This window comes from Eubalaena glacialis, chromosome 13, assembly GCF_028564815.1.
Source record: "Eubalaena glacialis isolate mEubGla1 chromosome 13, mEubGla1.1.hap2.+ XY, whole genome shotgun sequence".
Classification (NCBI taxonomy): domain Eukaryota; kingdom Metazoa; phylum Chordata; class Mammalia; order Artiodactyla; family Balaenidae; genus Eubalaena; species Eubalaena glacialis.
In genome coordinates, this window is record NC_083728.1 from 28171417 (window position 1) to 28190381 (window position 18965).

Below are 18965 nucleotides of genomic sequence, written 5' to 3' on the forward strand. Positions count from 1 at the left end.
TTGAGAGAAAGCACTATCAATTTATTAAGAGGATGCATTTATAGTACAACAAAATGTTATTCTTCGTTAATAATTATTTTTCATATTTCATAATATTGTTCTAATCAATTTTGCTCCAAATATTGCAATAATGACTCAATCTTGAATATACTGTTAAATATTTAGAGCTTTATATTTACACAGGTTTCACAATAAAAAATTACAATATATATTCACATTTTGTTGCAGAGAAATATGACAGAATTATCAATATTAGGCTTTCAAACACAGAAATATATTAAAGTCTAATTTTCTGGGTATGATGGAGTAAAAACAAACTGCTGGAATAAAAGATTAAAGAGGAAAAAATGTAATATTTCTAATTGTTAAGGAAACAGTTCTCTTCATATTTATTAAATGGATAACCTTAATAACAAATTTTATGCATTCAGACTGAATTGAAAAATTAAATTGTAATTTTTTATATGTCAATTTTTATAAAACACCAGTAATCATATCATCTTATTATATGTTTATGATTAAACGTCTTATGTCTCAATTTAAAATTGTACAATAGAATAGCATTCAGCTATAAAAAGGAATGAAATATTGATCCATGTTACAACATGAATGAACCATGAAAGCGTTATGTAAAGTAAAAGCAGCCACTCACAAAAGATCACATATTGTATGGTCCCATTTATATGAAATGCCCAGAAGAGCAAATCTGTAGAGACAGAAAGTAGATTGGTGATTGCCTAGGACTGAGAGGGTTGAGGAGAATGAAAAAACATTGTTAATGTGTAATGGGTTTTTTTGTGGGGTGACAGAAATCTAAAATTGGATGTTGTGATGGTTACACAAGTCTTTTAGTAGTTACACTAAGAACCACTGAATTGTATACATTAAAGCGTTGAAATTATGGTATGTAAATTACATCCCAATAAAGCTGTTAAAATAAAAATTAAAAATAAAAAATAAATAAAATTGTATTAGAAACAACACACCCTCAAAATTCAAAGATTTCAAAAAAGTTAGGCTTCAAACATTACCTGGTGCAGACTGATGATGATTCTTCCACTACTCTGATCATTATGTTTTTCTAAAGTTCCTGTATTTTCCTTTTTCCATGATTATAGGCCTTCTCCATCATGCAGCAAGATGGCTTTTGTTTTCTTTTTGTCATTGCTGTTCAGGAGCCCCTGTAGCTTAATAATCCATCACTTCTGTAAATGGGAATTGACCTCCAAATTGCTGCTAACTTCACATAAAATTTTAGAAACATAATATTTGCATTTGCTTCCTTTTTGTATAGGTTCCAACTCCAGTCTGAAATACCCCATCTCTTGAGTTATGCTAAGTTAGGTGTGTGATTCGATATGTTAGACATATTTTAAATTTATATATATCCTCCATTCTGTAGGTTTCTTTTTCATTTTATTGATGGTATCTTTTAAAGTATAAGTTTTAAATTTCTATGAACTTCCATTTTTTGTTGCTTTTGCTTTTGGTGTTGTATCTAAAAAATCATTGCTGAACTCAAGATTATGAAGATTTACTCTTGTGTTTTCTTCTGAGAGTTTTTAGTTTTAACTCTTACATTTAGCTCTTTGATCCATTTTAATTTAACTTTTGTATGATATAACACAGGAGTCTAACTTTGGTCTTTTGCATGTGGTTCCCCAGTTTTCTCAATTCTATTTGTTAAAAAGATTATTCTTTCTTCATTGAATTGTCTTGAAACCCTTATAGAAAATCAATTGACATAAGTATTAAGATTCATTTCTAGACTCTCAATTCTATTCCATTGTTACATATGTCTAGGTATTTTGGAGTGTCCCCATCACCTCTCAGGTGTGATGATTCACCAGACCTAGATAAGCTCATGTGTACAATTTATTATGTTTAAAGGATACAGACTGAAATCAGCAAAGGAAAAAGACATAGAATGTGTCTAGAAGAAACCAGGTATGAGATTCCTAGTGGAGTCACATGGACACAGCTTAATTCTCCCAGCCATGATGTGTGATAATATGTGCACAGTGCTGCCAGCCAAGGAAGCTCACTAGAGCCTTGGTGTCCAAGGTTTTTATTGGGGATCAGTTATGTAGGCATGGAGCATTCACGTGAGTGAAATTAGCTACTCAGTCTTCAAGCCCTGCTTCCAGCATTCAAACTGATACAGCTTAGCCTAAAAGCCCCAAACTTACAAAAACAGGTATTCATTATATATCATATGGTTAACATAAAACATCTGGCATGGCCCAAGTCACAGTTATACAAAGACACTTTCTCAGGCAGTGGTTCTTTTACAAACCAATTCTGATGACTTTTGAAATGTGTAGATTTGGGCAATCACAAGTCTGCTGAGCTAGTCATTTATTTCATAGATCACACCCAAGGCCCTTTGCCTAAGCACTCTTACAGAAAAATGATCCTGGTTGTCTGAGCATCCACATTTAGTATAACATTTATGTAACAAGTATAAAAATAGTATCAAGGTGTATGTTCCTAACACTTAGAGAAGCCAGTGTGGGGTAGGGATAGACTTCAAAAACAACCAATCTACACTATAAACCCATTACATATATTTTCATATTTTTGTTCTAATTTATTACTTGATTCCTCCTTGATCTATGACTTTTACCTTATGATAAGTTTGTACAGAACTATTTAGCATAGAAATTAGTCAATGGTTAACTAAATCCAGGTTTTCCTCAGGCTAGTGATATTACATTGGTAATACATTCCCTGGAGGCTTTAACTCAACTTCTCAATATATTTGATTAGCAGTATCGATATTATCTCATGCCTTAATTAATAAGGTAGTTGAATATTATCAGCAATGCCAATATTATACCACATCACAGTAGGTCATAATACAATTTTTTTCTTTTCAGTATAAATTAGTAAGAACTGCAGAAATTTTTACTATGCCTTCCCATAGAAATGGTTCTTGCCCTTATAAAAGATATTACTATGGACAGATATTGTTCCAATTATTTCATTATTTCTGGGTTCGAAGTTAATCAGGGAGAAAGCCTTACTTAATAGTGTTTCTCTGACAACACTCAGACATGATGTGTATTTCAGATGTCAATCTAATTTTATGTCCTTCATTCTTTGAGGTAGATTCAATTAATGCCCAACAGTAAGTTAGGCCCTCAAAAAAATTACACATATTTCCATATCAGGAGATTTTCATTTTTAATTTAAAAACTTTAAATTAGTGTAGTTAATATGTAATGTTGCATTAGTTTTAGGTGTACAGCAAAGTATTAAGTTATTTTTTCCAAATTATATTCTATCATAAGTTATTGCAAGATATTGAATATAATTCCCAGTAGTACAAAGTAAATCTTTGAGCTTACCTACTTTATATACAGTAGTTTGTATCTCTTAATTCTATACTTCTAATTTGTCCCTCCCTCCCTCTCCCCTTTGACAATCATGTTTGTTTTCTACGTCTGTGAGTCTGTTTCTGTTTTGTATATAGATTCATTTGTATTATTTTTAGGTTCCGCATATAAATGATATTATATAATATTTGTCTTTCTCTAACTTACTTCACTAAGTTTAATATTCTCTAGGTCCATCCATGTTGCTGCAAATGGCATTATTTCATTCTTTTTTATGGCTGGGTAATATTCCATTATATACATCTTCTTAAACCAATCATATGTCGATGTGCACTTGGGTTATTTCCATGTCTTGGCTAATGTAAATAGTGCTGCTATGAACATTAGGGTGCATTATCTTTTCAAATTAGAGTTTTCATTTTTTCCAATATATACCCAAAAGTGGGATTGCTGGGTCATATGGCAGCTCTATTTTTAGGTTTTTAAGGAAACCCCATACTGTTCTCCATAGTGGCTGCACCAGTTTTCATTTCCACCAACAGTATAGGAGGGTTCCCTTTTCTCCACACTTGCTCCAGCATTTATTGTTTGTGGATTTTTTAACGAATTTTTTGGCATAAAACTGTTCATAGTATTCTCTTATGATTTTCAGTATTTCTGTGGTATTAGTTTTTATTTCTCTTCTTTCACTTCTTATTTTGTTTATTTGTGTCTTCTGCCTTTTCTTCTTGGTGAGCCTGGCTAGAGGTGTGTCAATTTTGCATATCTTTTCAAAAACCCATGTTGGTTTTATTGATCTTTTCTATTTTTTTATCTCTAATTTATTTATTTCCTCTTTAACTTTATTATTTCCCTCCTTTTGCTGACTTTGGGCTTTGTTTTTCTTTTTCTAATTCTTTTAGGTGGTATGTTAGGTTGTTTATTTGAGATTTTTCTTGTTTCTTGAGGAAGTCCTAGATCACTATGAGTTTCCCTCTTAGAACTGCTTTTGCTGCATCTCATAGATTTTGTACGGTTGCGCTTTTATTGATATTTGTCTCAAGGTACTTTCTGATTTCTTCTTTGATTTTATCATTGACCCACTGTTTTTTAGTAGCATGTTGTTTAGTCTCAGTGTGTTCATTTTTCCCCCGTTTTTCTTTCTGTTATTGATTCCAGTTTTATACATTTGTGTTCAGAAAAGATGCTTGAAATAATTTCTATCATCTTAAATTTGTTGAGGTTTGTTTTGTGACCTAGTATGTGGACTATCCTAGAGAATGTTCCATGCACACTTTAAAAGAATGTGTATTCTGTTTTTTTTTTTTTTTTTTTTTTGGATGTAGTGTCCTTTAGATATCAATTAAGTCCAACTGGTCTATTGTGTCATTTAGAACCTGTGTTGTATTATTGATTTTCTGTCTGGAAGATCTGTCCATTTATGTCAGCAGCGTGTAAAATTCTCCTTTTATTATTGTATTATTATCAATTTCTCCCTTTATGTCTGTTAGTATTTGTTTTACATATGTAGGTGCTCCTATATTGAGTTCATATATGTTAACGAGTGTACTATCCTTTTCTTGTATTGATCCCTTTATCATTATATAATGTCCTTCTTTGTCTTTATTTAAGGCCTTTTTTTAAAGTCTATTGTGTCTGGTATGAGTATTACTACTCGTGCTTTCTTGTTGTTTCCATTTGCATGAAATATCTTTTTCCTTCCCCTCACTTTCAATCTGTTTGTGTCTTTCACCCTGAAGTGAGTCTCTTGTCTGCAGCATATTGTATGTTCTTGTTTTTTATCCAATCAGCCACTCTATGTCTTTTGATCAGAGCATTTAGTCCACTGACATTTAAAGCAATTATTGATAGGTATGTACTTACTGTCATTTAAATTTTTTTTCCAGTTGATTTTGTAGTTCTTTGTTCACCTTTTCATTTTTCCTTTTGTGATATGATGGCTTTCTTTTGTACTATGTTTGAGTTCTCTTCTTTTTCATATTTGTGAATTTATTGTATGCTTTTAATTTGTGGTTACTCTGGTTTTCAAGTATGCTGACACATAACTATAGCTACTTGCTTTAAACTGATAGTCATACAAGTTCAAACACATTTTAAAAGATCTATAATTTTATACTCCCTTCCTCCCTATTTTGTGATTTTGATGTCCTATTTTACATCTTCATGCTTATCATTTTACTGTTAATTATAGTTATAATCAGTTTTACAAAATTTTTTGATTGTTTTTTAATCTATGTATTGGTTTAAGTCATCTTTTTATATATTTCCCCCTCCTATTGTGATTTTCTCTTTCTTATAGAATCTTGATTCTTTTCTATCTAGAGAAGACCTTTCAATATTTCTTTTAGGGTAGGTTTAGTATTGCTGAATTCTTTTAGATTTTTCCTTGTCTGAGCTATTCTTTCTCTTTCCTTCTATGGTAAATGATAATCTTGCTGGGTAGTGTATCCTAGGTTGCATATTTTTCTCTTTTGGGACTTTAACTATACATGCCACACTTTTCTGGCCTGCACGAGTTTCTGCAGAGAAATCAGCTGTTAGCCTTATGGGGATTCTCTTGTAACTTTGTTTTTCTCTTGCTTCCTTTAGAATCCTTTCATTATCTTTAACTTTGCCAGTTGAATTATGGTACATCTTGGTGTGGGTCTGTTTGGGTTCATTTTGCTTGGGATCCTCTATGCTTCCTGTACCTTGATATCTATTTCCTTCTTCAGGCTTGAGAAGTTTGCAGCCATAATTTCTTCAAATACATTTTTGATCCCCCCCCCCTTCTCCTTCTGTAACCCCTATTATACATATGTAGGCATGCTTTATATTATCCCATAGATCTCTTATGTTGTTTTCTTTTTTTTTTTCATTTGTCTTTCTGTCTACTGTTCTGATTTATGATTTATGTTACTCTATCTTCCAGATCACTTATTCATTCTTCTGTGCTATTTAGTCTGCTATTCATTGCTTCTAGATTGGTTTTTATCTCAGCAATTGAGTTGTCTAATTTCGATTTGTTCATATTTATAGTTTCTAGTTCTTGTTATAGTGTTCTACATTTCTGTTGATAATCTTTCTTACTTCCTTTAGCATTTTTATTACCTCCTTTTAAAACTCAGGATCTAGTAGATTGGTGAGGTCTGTTTTATTATTTGTTCTTTCAGGGGATTTCTCTTGTTCCTCTGCCATTTCATTTTACTTAACTTTCTCTGTCTCTATGAATTCAGGAGAAATAGTTATCTACTGTGGTCTTGAAGGGGTATTTTTATGTAAGAGCATTCCTGTGTAGAATGTGTGAGTCCAATATTTTTGGTGCAAGGGCTGGTTTCAGTATTGATGCCAGCCGTGTCTTTCCTTGATAAGGGGTGTGGTTGGTGTTAGTATCTAGAACCTGTGCTGGATGTGAGGTGGGGCTTCCTCTCTGCTCTTTGTCTGTTGCTGCCCTGTCAGGGACAGTTTCTGCTCCCCAGTTGCTGTGGAAGCCCTGAGGGTCAGGTTTGATCAGGCTCCATTGTTCCTGAGTGCATGTCCTGTCCTGAAAGAGATGATTGCTGAAGCAAATGAGGACCGTGTGGTCACAGAGGATCTGTGTGCCACCTATGTAAGTGTCCATGGTTCCACTCAGAATCAGCCCAAGGTTGCATCCCTTTCTCTCTTGTGTTTCTCCCAGATCTAGTGCAAGTCTGTGGTGTGGAGTAGGCTGGGGCTAAGGGTTGGGACATTGTGGCTGCAGGAATTGAGGTGGCTGTGCTGCCACCTGCTATCTGGGTTGCCTCTGTGGCAGACTTCCCCCAGGATCTGTCTGCCCCAGATCTAGTGCTAAGCAGTGGTGTGGAGTGGGTGGTGGCAGGGTACTCTCACTGGGAGATGAACTGCTGTGTACTCCTGAGCATGTTGACAGTGGTCATCACCACTCCACCCCTAGGTCCTCCTGGTTATCTCTGTGTAGCTAGATGAGTCCTCTCCCAGGGCCTGTCTGCTCAAAATTCTGCACTTAGCTGCTGTGTACTCCTGTTGCACCACCCCACACACTGACAGTGTCCCCTTGGCCACACCTGTTGCCTCGTGTATGTGGTGACAGTGGCCTTGTGTTTCACTCAGATCACACACCCCAGGCACCCCAATCTGTCTCTACATAACTAGACCAAGTATCTGCTCAGATCTCATGCTAGGCTGTGGTATAGAGTGAGCAGGGCTGGGGTGTTTTTCCTTTTGGATTGGGAAGTGCGGTGAGGTGTCAGCTGCCAGTGCATGGCTCGCTGCCCTGATTGTCAGCAAGTCAGCATGCATGTACTCATCACGAGTGGTATAGGCTCTTTAGGCAGATTTCTCAGCCTGACTGGGAAAGGGGGCCTGACTCTTCTGCTCAAGACCCCAAGACTGGGATGCCCGGATTGTGGTTTGACCTGCTCACTCCGCAAGGTGAGGGTCCACTTATGTGGACCATCTCTTCCATACATATATTTCCCATGGGTGCAGATCCCAACACAATCATTTTTTTCCCATCCTACATGGTTACATGGAGATCTTTCTTGAAGCTTTGATTGTATAGGAGTTCTTCTGCCAGTTTCCAGTTAATTTTCCATGAGAATTGTTCCACATGTAGATGTATTTTTTATCTGTTAATTGGCAGAGGTGAGCTCCGCATCATCCTACTCTACCATCTTGATTCCCCTCCTTTCTTAAAATTGAAATATATTTGACATATAACTATGTGTAAGTTTAAGGTGTACAACATGTTGATTTAATACATTTATATACATTGCAATATGATTGCTATTGTAGCATTAGCTAGCACCTCTATGATGTCACATAATTATCATTTCTATTTTGTGATGAGAATAATTAAGATCTAGTCTCTTAGCAAGTTTGATATTTATAATAAAATATGGTTGATTATACTCACTATACTGTGCATTAGATTTACAGGACTTAAAGACTACTTACAAGTCTGCACCCTTAAACAACATCTCTCCTATTCCCCCACCCCCCTCGTAATCAATTTTACTCTCTGCTTCTATGAATTTGACTATTTTAGACTCCACACATAAGTGAGATCATACAGAGCATTTAAGATCTAGTCCCTTAGTAACTGAAGTATATAATACAGTATTGTTACTATACTCAGTGTTGTAAATTACATCTTCAGAACTTAGTCACCTTCTATCTGCAAGTTGTTACTCTTTGGCCAACATATTCCCAGTCATCCCACTTGGCAGCACCTGGTAACCACTATTCTTAACTCTGTTTTTCTGAGTTTTTCTTTTTTAGATTCCACATAAATGTACTATCATACAGTATTTGTCTACCTCTGTCTGACTTATCTCACTTAGCATAATGTCCTAAAGGTTCATCCATGTTAATGCAAATGGCAGGATATCCTTTCTCATGGCTGAATAATTTCCCATTATATATATATATAGAAATATATATATATATATTTCTTTGTCTTGTTTAATTGCTCTAGCAAGAACTTCAGTACTATACTGAATAAAGATGTCATATATATATGACATTTATTTGTTGAGGGGCACTTAGGTTATTTCCATATCTTGACTATTGTAAATAATGCTGCGGTAAACATGGAAATGAGTATCTCTTCAATATCCTGTTTTTATTTCCTTTGATATATTCCCAGAAGTTGAATTGCTGTATCATATTATTTCTATTTTTATTTTTTACCAAAAGAGTTGAACCAATTTACATTCTCACTAACAGTGTACAAGAGTTCCCTTTTCTCCACATCCTCACCAGCTCTTGTTATCTCTTGTCTTCTTGATGATAGCCATTCTAACATGTATGAGGTGATATGTCATTGTGTTTTTGATTTGCATGTTCCTGATGGTTAATGATGTTGAGCATCTTTTCATGTATCTGTAGGCCATTTGGATGTATTCTTTGGGGAAATATCTATTCAAGTACTCTCCCCACTTTTAAATAAGACTGTTTGGTTGTTGCTTTTGTAGTTGTTGTAGTTGTTATTGTTATTGAGTAGTATGCGTTTCTAATATATTTTGGATATTTACCCTTCATCTGATATATAGTGTGCAAATATTTCTCCCATTCCATAGCTTGCTTTTTCATTTTGCTGACTGTTTCTTTCACTGTGCAGAAGCTTTTATTTTTTATTTTTATTTTTTTAGATAATTAATGCCATAGATTTGATTTGATTTCATTTGATTTTTTAACATCTTTATTGGAGTATAACTGCTTTACATTGTTGTGTTAGTTGCTGCTGTATAACAAAGTAAATCAACTATATGTATACATATATCCCCATATCCACTCCTTCTCACGTCTCCCTCCCACCCTCCCTATCCCACCCCTCTAGGTGGTCACAAAGCACCAAGCTCATCTCCCTGTGCTCTGGGGCTGTTTCCCACTAGCTATTTTACATTTAGTAGTGTATATATGTCAATGCCACTCTCTCACTTGGTCCCAGCTTACCATTCCCCCTCCCCAGGTCCTCAAGTCCATTCTCTACCTCTGCGTCTTTATTCCTGTCCTGCCCCTAGGTTCTTCAGAACCTTTTTTTTTTTTTTTAGATTCCATATATATGTGTTAGCATATGGTATTTGTTTTTCTCTTTCTGACTTACTTCATGCTGTATGACAGTCTCTAGGTCCATCCACCTCACTACAGATAACTCCATTTCGTTTCTTTTTATGGCTGAGTAATATTCCATTGTATATATGTGCCACATCTTCTTTATCCATTCATCTGTTGATGGACACTTAGGTTGCTTCCATGTCCTGGCTATTGTAAATAGAGCTGCAATGAACATTTTGGTACATGACTCTTTTTGAATTATGGTTTTCTCAGGGTATATGCCCAGTAGTGGGATTGCTGGGTCGTATGGTAGTTCTATTTTTAGTTTTTTAAGGAACCTCCATACTGTTCTCCATAGTGGCTGTATCAATTGACATTCCCACCAACAGTGCAAGAGGGTTCCCTTTTCTCCACACCCTCTCAAGCATTTATTGTTTGTAGATTTTTTGGTGATGGCCATTCTGACCAGTGTGAGGTGATACCTCATTGTAGTTTTGATTTGTGTTTCTCTAATGATTAATGATGTTGCGCATCCTTTCATGTGTTTGTTGGCAATCTGTATATCTTCTTTGGACAAATGTCTATTTAGGTCTTCTGCCCAATTTTGGATTTTTTTTTTAATTGAAACACCTGATCCTTGGGTCATTTACATTCTTAATTTATTTATTTATTTATTTTTGGCTGTGTTGGGTCTTCGTTTCTGTTCGAGGGCTTTCTCTACTTGCGGCAAGCGGGGGCCACTCTTCATCGCGGTGCGCGGGCCTCTCACTATCGCGGCCTATCTTGTTGCAGAGCACAGGCTCCAGACGCGCAGGCTCAGTAGTTGTGGCTCACGGGCCTAGTTGCTCCGCGGCATGTGGGATCTTCCCAGACCAGGGCTCAAACCCGTGTCCCCTGCATTGGCAGGCGGATTCTCAACCACTGCACCACCAGGGAAGCCCCAATTTTGGATTTTAAATTTGATATAGTCCCACTTTTTTATTTTTGTTTTGTTGTTTGTGCTTTAACTGTCAGATCTTATGTTTAAGTCTTTGATCCATTTCATGCTAAATTTTGTTAGTTGTATAAAATAGGGGTCTAATTTCATTTTTCTGCATATGTTTATCCAGTTTTTCTAACACCATTTGTTGAAGAGACTCTCCTTTCCCTATTTCATGTACTGGGTTCCTTTGTCAAATGATATTTGACTGTACATACAGGCGTTTAATTCTGGACTCTCTATTATGTTCCATTATTTTATGTGTCTATTTTTATGCCAGTACTACACTTAACATTACTATAGCTTTGTATTATAGTTTGAAATCAGGAAATGTGATGCTTCCAGCTTTGTTCTTTCTCAGGATTGCTTTGTCAGTTGGGGTCTTTTGTGGTTCCATAAAAATTATAGGATTATTTTCTACTTCTCTGAAACATGTCATTGGAATTTTAATAAGGATTGCATTGAACCTATAGATGGCTTTGAGTAGTATGGATATTTTTACAATATTAATTCTTCTGATGCATAAACAAGGAATATCTTTCCCTTTGTCTGTGTCTTCTTCAATTTCTTTCAACAAAGTCTTGTAGATTTCATTGTACAAATCTTTTACCTCCTTGGTTAAATTTATTCCTAAGTATTTTATAGTTTTTTCCATTATTGTCAATGACATAGTTTTCTTTCTTTCTCAGGTGTGTCATTGTTAATGTATAGAAATGCAACTGATCTGTATGTTAGTTTTATATCCTGCAACTTTACTAAATTTGTTGATCAATACCAACTTTTTTGGTTGAGGTTTTCCATTTTCTACATATAGAATCTATATATGGAATCATATCATCTGCAAATAATTACAGTTTTACTTCTTCCATTTCAGTTTGGATTCTCTTTATTTCTTTGTCTTGTTTAATTGCTCTAGCTAGGACTATATTGAATAAAAGTAGTGAAAGTGGGCATCCTTATCTTGTTCTTGATCTAGAGAAAAAGATTTCCATTTTTTACCATTGAGTATAATGTTAGCTTTAGATTTATTGTTTATGATCTTTATCATGAAAAAAGTTATATTTTGTCAAATGCTTTTTCTGCAGCTATTTATATAATTATGTGGTTTTTATTTTTTATTCTATTAATGTGTTGTATTACATTCATTGCTTTGCTTATATGGAACCACCCTTGCGCCTCAGGGATAAATCCCACTTGGTCATGGCACATTATCCTTTTAATTTATATTTAAATTGAAGTTGCTAATAATTTGTTGAGAATTTTTGCAGCTATATTCATCCAGGATATTGGTCTATAGTTTTCTTTTCTTGTAAGTGTCCTTATGTAGCTTAGTATCAAGATGATTCTGGCTTCATAAACAAAGTTTAGAAATGTTCCCTCCTCTTTAATCTTCTGGAAGAGTTATGAGAGGAATAGTGTTAATTCCTTAAATGTTTATTAGAATTTGCCAGTGAAGATGTCTGGTCCTGGGGTTTTTTTGTGTGGGGGAAGTGTTTGATTTGATTCAATCTCTTTACTTATTATTGCTTTGTTCAGATTTTTTATTTCTTCCTGATTCAGTCTTGGTAGGTTGTATGTTTTTAGGAATTTATTTATTTCTTCTAGATTATCTAATTTGTTGGCATATAATTGTTCATAGTATTCTCTTATGAGGCTACATATTTCCTTGGAATGACTACACTTTCATTTCTGGTTTTACTTATTTGAGTTTTCCTTTTTTTCTTAGTCTAGCAAAAGGTTTCTCAAAAAATTTAAATCTTCTTGAAAAACCAACTCTTAGTTTTGTCAATCTTTTCTAATATTTTTCTGGTCTATATTTAATTTATTTCTGCTCTGATAATATTTCCTTCCTTTTGCTAATATTGGGCTTAATTTGCATTTTTCTAGTTCCTTGAAGTATAACCTTAAGTTGTTTATTTTAGATCTGTCTATTTCTTAATATATGCACTTATCACTATAAACTTCCCTCTAAAAACTGCTTTTGCATCATGCCATAGGTTTAGTATGTTGTGTTTTCATTTTCATTTGTTTTGAGATATTTTTTATTTCCATTTAATTTCTTCTTTGAGCCTTTGGTTTTTCAGAAGTATATGGTTTATTTTCCACATATTTGTATATTTTTCAGTTTTCCTCTTATTGTTGATTATAGTTTCATACAATTGTGCTTGGAAAAGATAGTTGGTACTATTCCAATCTTTTATATTTGTTAAGACTTCTTTTGTCTTATATGTTCTATTCTAGAGAATGTTCTGTGTACCCTTGGGAAGAATGTGTATTCTGCTGCTGTCAGATGAAATGTTTTATACATGTCTGTCAGGTCCATTTGTTCTAAAGTATGGTTCAATTCCAATGTTTTTTTAATTGATTTTCTCTCTCATTGATCTACCCATTGCTAAAAGTGGGGCATTGGAGTGCCCTATTACTATAATTGTATTCTTGTCTGTTTCTCCCTTCTAATGTGTAAGAATTTGCTTAATATATTCAAATGCTCCAATGTTGGTGTGTACATATTTACACTTGCTATACCTTCTTGAAATATTGGCCCCTTTATCATTATATAATGACCTTCTTCTTTGTCTCTTGTTACTATTTTTGGCTTACAGCCTATTTTGTCTGATATAAGTGTGGCTACCCACACTATCCTTTGGTTTCTACTTGCATGGGATATCTTTGTCCTTCCCTTCACTTTGAGTACCCTTCACCCTGTGTGTTCTTAAAGCTGAAGTGGGTCTCGTAGTCAGCATAATGTTCAGTCTGTTTATTTAGTCCATCCGGCCACTCTGTGCCTTTTGATTGGTGAATTCAATCCATTCATTTTTAGAGTAATTATTGATATGTAAGAACTTACTACTGTCGTCTTATTGATTGCTTTCTGGTTGTTTTGTATTTCCTTTGTTCCTTTTCCCCTCTGTTTCTGTCTACCTTTGTAACTTGGTGATTTCCCACGATGGTATGCTCTGTTTTCCCCTTTTTTCATCTTTCATGAATCTACTCTACATGCTTGCTTTGTAGTTACCATGAAGCTTACATAAAACAGTCCATTTTATGCTCATACTGATGTATCTTCATTAATCTCTAAAGGCTCCACCCTTTTACTCTCCTCTTTTATAGTTTGGTGTCACAATTTACCTCCTTTTATGTTATGTATTTGTTAACAAATTTTAGTCACTATATTTATTTTTAATACTCTTCTTTTAGCCTTTATACTATAGTTAAGTGGTTAATACATTATCCTATGGTAGAATTAGAATTTTCTATGTCTGACTAATATTTTTAACCTTTACCGGTATGTTGTATACTTTCATATGTTTTCATACCACTGATTAGCATCTTTTTATTTCAGCTTGAGGAACTCCTACCAGCATTTCCTGCAAGGCAGCATTTCTTGCAATGAACTCCCTCAGCTTTTTTTTGTCTCCTTCAATATTTGAAGGATAACTGTCCCAGATACTGTATGGCAATTTTTAATTCTTTGTCACTCTGAATATGTCATTCCACTGTCTCCTGACCTTAGGGTTTTTGCTGAGAAATCTGCTGATAACCTAATCAGAATTCCTCTGTAGGTTGCATTCTTTTTTCCCCTGGCTACCTTTAGGATTCTCTCATTAACTTTGATTTTTTGATAGTTTCATTATATTGTGTCTTGGAGAAGTTCTTTTGGCCTTGAGATAATAGGTGATCTATTAACTTTGAGATTTGAATGTCCAAGTCTTTCCCCAGATTTGGGCAGTTTTAAGCTATTATTTCCATTTTTTAAAACATTTTTATTGGAGTATAATTCCTTTACAGTGGTGTGTTAGTTTCTGCTTTATAAAAAAGTGAATCAGTTATATATATGCATATGTTCCCATATCTCTTCCCTCTTGCATCTCCCTCCCTCCCACCCTCCCTATCCCACCCCTCTAGGTGGTCACAAAGCACTGAGCTGCTCTCCCTGTGCTATGAGGCTGCTTCCCACTAGCTATCTATTTTACGTTTAGTAGTGTATATATGTCCATGACACTCTCTCACCCTGTCACATCTCACCCCTCCCCCTCCCCATATCCTCAAGTCCATTCTCTAGTAGGTCTGTGTCTTTATTCCCGTCTTGTCACTAGGTTCTTCATGACCTTTTCTTATTTCCTTAGATTCCATATATATGTGTTAGCATACTGTATTTGTTTTTCTCTTTCTGACTTACTTCACTCTGTATGACAGACTGTAGGTCCAGCTTTTGCACAGCAAAAGAAACCATAAACAAGACCAAAAGACAACCCTCAGAATGGGAGAAAATATTTGCAAATGAAGCAACTGACAAAGGATTAATCTCCAAAATTTACAAGCAGCTCATGCAGCTCAATATCAAAAAAACAAACAACCCAATCCAAAAATGGGCAGAAGACCTAAATAGACATTTCTCCAAAGAAGATATACAGATTGCCAACAAACACATGAAAGAATGCTCAACATCATTAATCATTAGAGAAATGCAAATCAAAACTACAATGAGATATCATCTCACACCGGTCAGAATGGCCATAATCAAAAAATCTACAAACAGTAAATGCTGGAGAGGGTGTGGAGAAAAGGGAACCCTCTTGCCCTGTTGGTGGGAATGTCAATTGATACAGCCACTATGGAGAACAGTATGGAGGTTCCTTAAAAAACTAAAAATAGAACTACCATACGACCCAGCAATCCCACTACTGGGCATATACCCTGAGAAAACCATAATTCAAAAAGAGTCATGTACCAAAATGTTCATTGCAGCTCTATTTACAATAGCCAGGACATGGAAGCAACCTAAGTGTCCATCATCAGATGAATGGATAAAGAAGATGTGGCACATATATACAATGGAATATTACTCAGCCATAAAAAGAAATGAAATGGAGGTATTTGTAATGAGGTGGATGGAGTTAGAGTCTGTCATACAGAGTGAAGTAAGTCAGAAAGAGAAAAACAAATACCGTATGCTAACACATATATATGGAATCTAAGGAAATAAAAAAAGGTCATGAAGAACCTAGTGGCAAGACGGGAATAAAGACACAGACCTACTAGAGAATGGACTTGAGGATATGGGGAGGGGGAGGGGTGAGATGTGACAGGGTAAGAGAGTGTCATGGACATATATACACTACTAAATGTAAAATAGATAGCTAGTGGGAAGCAGCCTCATAGCACAGGGCGATCAGCTCGGTGCTTTGTGACCACCTAGAGGGGTGGGATAGGGAGGGTGGGAGGGAGGGAGACACAAGAGGGAAGAGATATGGGAACATATGCATACGTATAACTGATTCACTTTGTTATAAAGCAGAAACTAACACACCACTGTAAAGCAATTATACTCCAATAAAGACGTTTAAAAAAATGAAATTAAATAAATAAATAAATAGAAACCATAAAAAAGGACCAAACATAAATCCTGAAACAGAAGAATACAATGACAGAACTGAAAATTTCAATAGAGAGCTCCAACAACAGATTTGATCATGCAGAAGAAAGAAGCAGTAAACTTGAAGATAGATTATTTGAAATTAGCCAGTTAGAGAAACAAAGAGAAAAAAGAATGTAAAAGAGTGTATAGCCTGGGAGTCAAGATGGCAGAATAGGAGTTCACCTCTCCCCACAAGTGCATCAAGAATATACCTACTAATAGAACAATTCTCACAGAGCACCTGCTGAACACTAGCAGAGGACCTCAGACACATAAACGGACAAGAAAAATCCCCTGGGTAGAATGAAAGAAAGAAAAGAAGGAAAGAGGAAACTGGATGGGACCCGCACCCCTGGTGGGGGAGCTGAAGGAGAGGAGAGGTTCCCACACTCAGCGTAGCCTCCTCACTGGTGGGGAGATCAGCTGGGCCAGAAAGGGAACTTCAGGGACTCAGAGGAGAACACAGCAACCAGTCTGTGACAGGCAGGACAGAGTAAGACTCGCACGGATGGTCTATGCCACAGCCCTGTGCACCCCAGCCTGAATTGTGTGTCTGCTGGTGCAGAGCGGGGCTGGGTGCTGGAAAGTGGGGTTTGCAGAGCAGACCAAAAGAGGAGACAGCTGTAGACTATGAAGGGACAGCCTTAAAAGACAGAAGTAAGGAGTTCCACAACCAAGAACTTCGTAGAAGAAGCCTGGGCTGCCATAGAAGCAGGGTGACATTGTTGAGTGGTGCACAAGGGGCAGTGCCACCATTGCAGTTCCCTTCCCCACACGCCAGCCCCTGCCTCCATGGGCACTAGGAGGGCTGCCCACCTGAGCAGTCTTGCTTACCCCTCCCATCAAAGCCTCCTCCAGCCCTGCTGGCCTGGACAGACACGTGTGCTCCAGGGCAGCTTTGGGGAGCAGATTTCAGTGGAGGAACACACACAAAGGTGGGGCTGAAACCACAGCTGAGCCCCAGGGACCGTGCAACTAAGGGAGAAGAGCTGAAATTTCTCCTCGTGCTTGCAAGAACCATGGATTCACACCCCCATTGCTGGCTTTGTGATCTCAACACCTGTGGAAAGTCCAAATGGACGAGTGCTCCCACAGCTGAGACAGGTCTAGCTTTAGCAGCTGTGGACTTTGTGTGCACACACACGCAGGGACTGGACCAGGTCAGAATCTGAGCTGCCTCCAGAGCACCCACAGTGGGTCCAAGTATATGATTACTGCAGTCCTGGGACCTGACTTCAGTAGATCTGCACTGTTGGCCAGTTGAAAACGATGCCTGAGAGACACCAGGGCCAAGAGCCATGATACCCACAGTTAAGGTGGGGTTGAGAGCCGTTCCAACAACAGTGTAATTTGTGAGCCAGCACAATGAGTGAGAAGTGACACAACAGAGTACACTCATAGGTGAACACCTCCAGAGGAGGAAAACTCAGTGGCTTCTCTCACAGTGGAGTGCTCCAATCCCACCTACCTCACACCAAGGATCAGAAACAAAGGTGAGAAACAGATCTGGGGGCCTCCACTCCAACAACTAGAAAGCTGACCCTGCCCCTGAGAGGGCAGTAACAACAAAAGAGCAAAGGGGAAACCCATCCCAATATACAGTGTAGGCTCAGGTCACCACAACATCAGTCACAATCCAATCAAGGGGATAATGGCCAGCATACACTAAGAAAAGAGGTGGTAGATGTCCATACTAAAAACAACCCTCACACGAAAAAATATTAAACACACAGAGACTACACAAGGATGTTCCCCATAGAAATAGCCCAGCAAGACAATCTGAGGGTCTGGCATTGGGAGGAAGAACTCCCAGAGCATTTGGATTTAAAGGCCAGTGAGGTCTGGGTGCAGGAGCTCCACAGGGCTGGGAAAAACAGAGACTCCACTCTTGGAAAGTACACACAAGAGCTCACATGCGTTGGGGCCCAGCACAAAGCAATACCTCTATAGGAACCAGAGCTAGACCTAAATAGGAGTTTGGGAGGGTCTCCTGGGAAGGTGGAGATTGGCTGTAGCTCACTGTGGGGGCAAGGACACTGGTAGCAGAGGCCCCAGAGAATATTGATTAGAGTGAGCTCTCCCAGAGGTCCTTATTTTGGCACCAAGACCTGTCCCAACCCAACAGCCTACAGGCTCTAGAGCTGGAATGCCTCAGGCCAAACAACCAACAAGACAAGAACACAGGTCCACCCATCAGCAGAGAGGCTACCTAAAGTCATACTAAGCTCACAGCTACCTCAAAACACATCCCTTGACACGACCCTGCCCATCAGAGGGACAACACCCAGCTCCAGCCACCAGAGGGCAGGCGCCAGTCCCTCCTTCCAAGAAGCCTGCACAAGCCCCTGGATCAACCTCACCCACTGGGGGCAGACATGAGAAGTAAAAGGAACTATGATCCTGTGCCTGTGGAAAGGAGACCACAAAAACAGAAAGTTAGACAAAATGAGATGACATAGAAATATGTTGCAAATGAAGGGGCAAGATAAAAACCAACAAGAACAACTAAATGAAGAAGAGATCTACCTGAAAAAAGAATTCAGAGTAATGATAGTAAAGATGATCCAAAATCTCAGAAAAACAATGGAGGCACAGATCTAGAAGAAAAAAGAAATGTTTAACCAGGGCTAGAAGATATAAAGAACAACAAATAAAGATGAACAATACAATCACTGAAATGAAAAATATACTA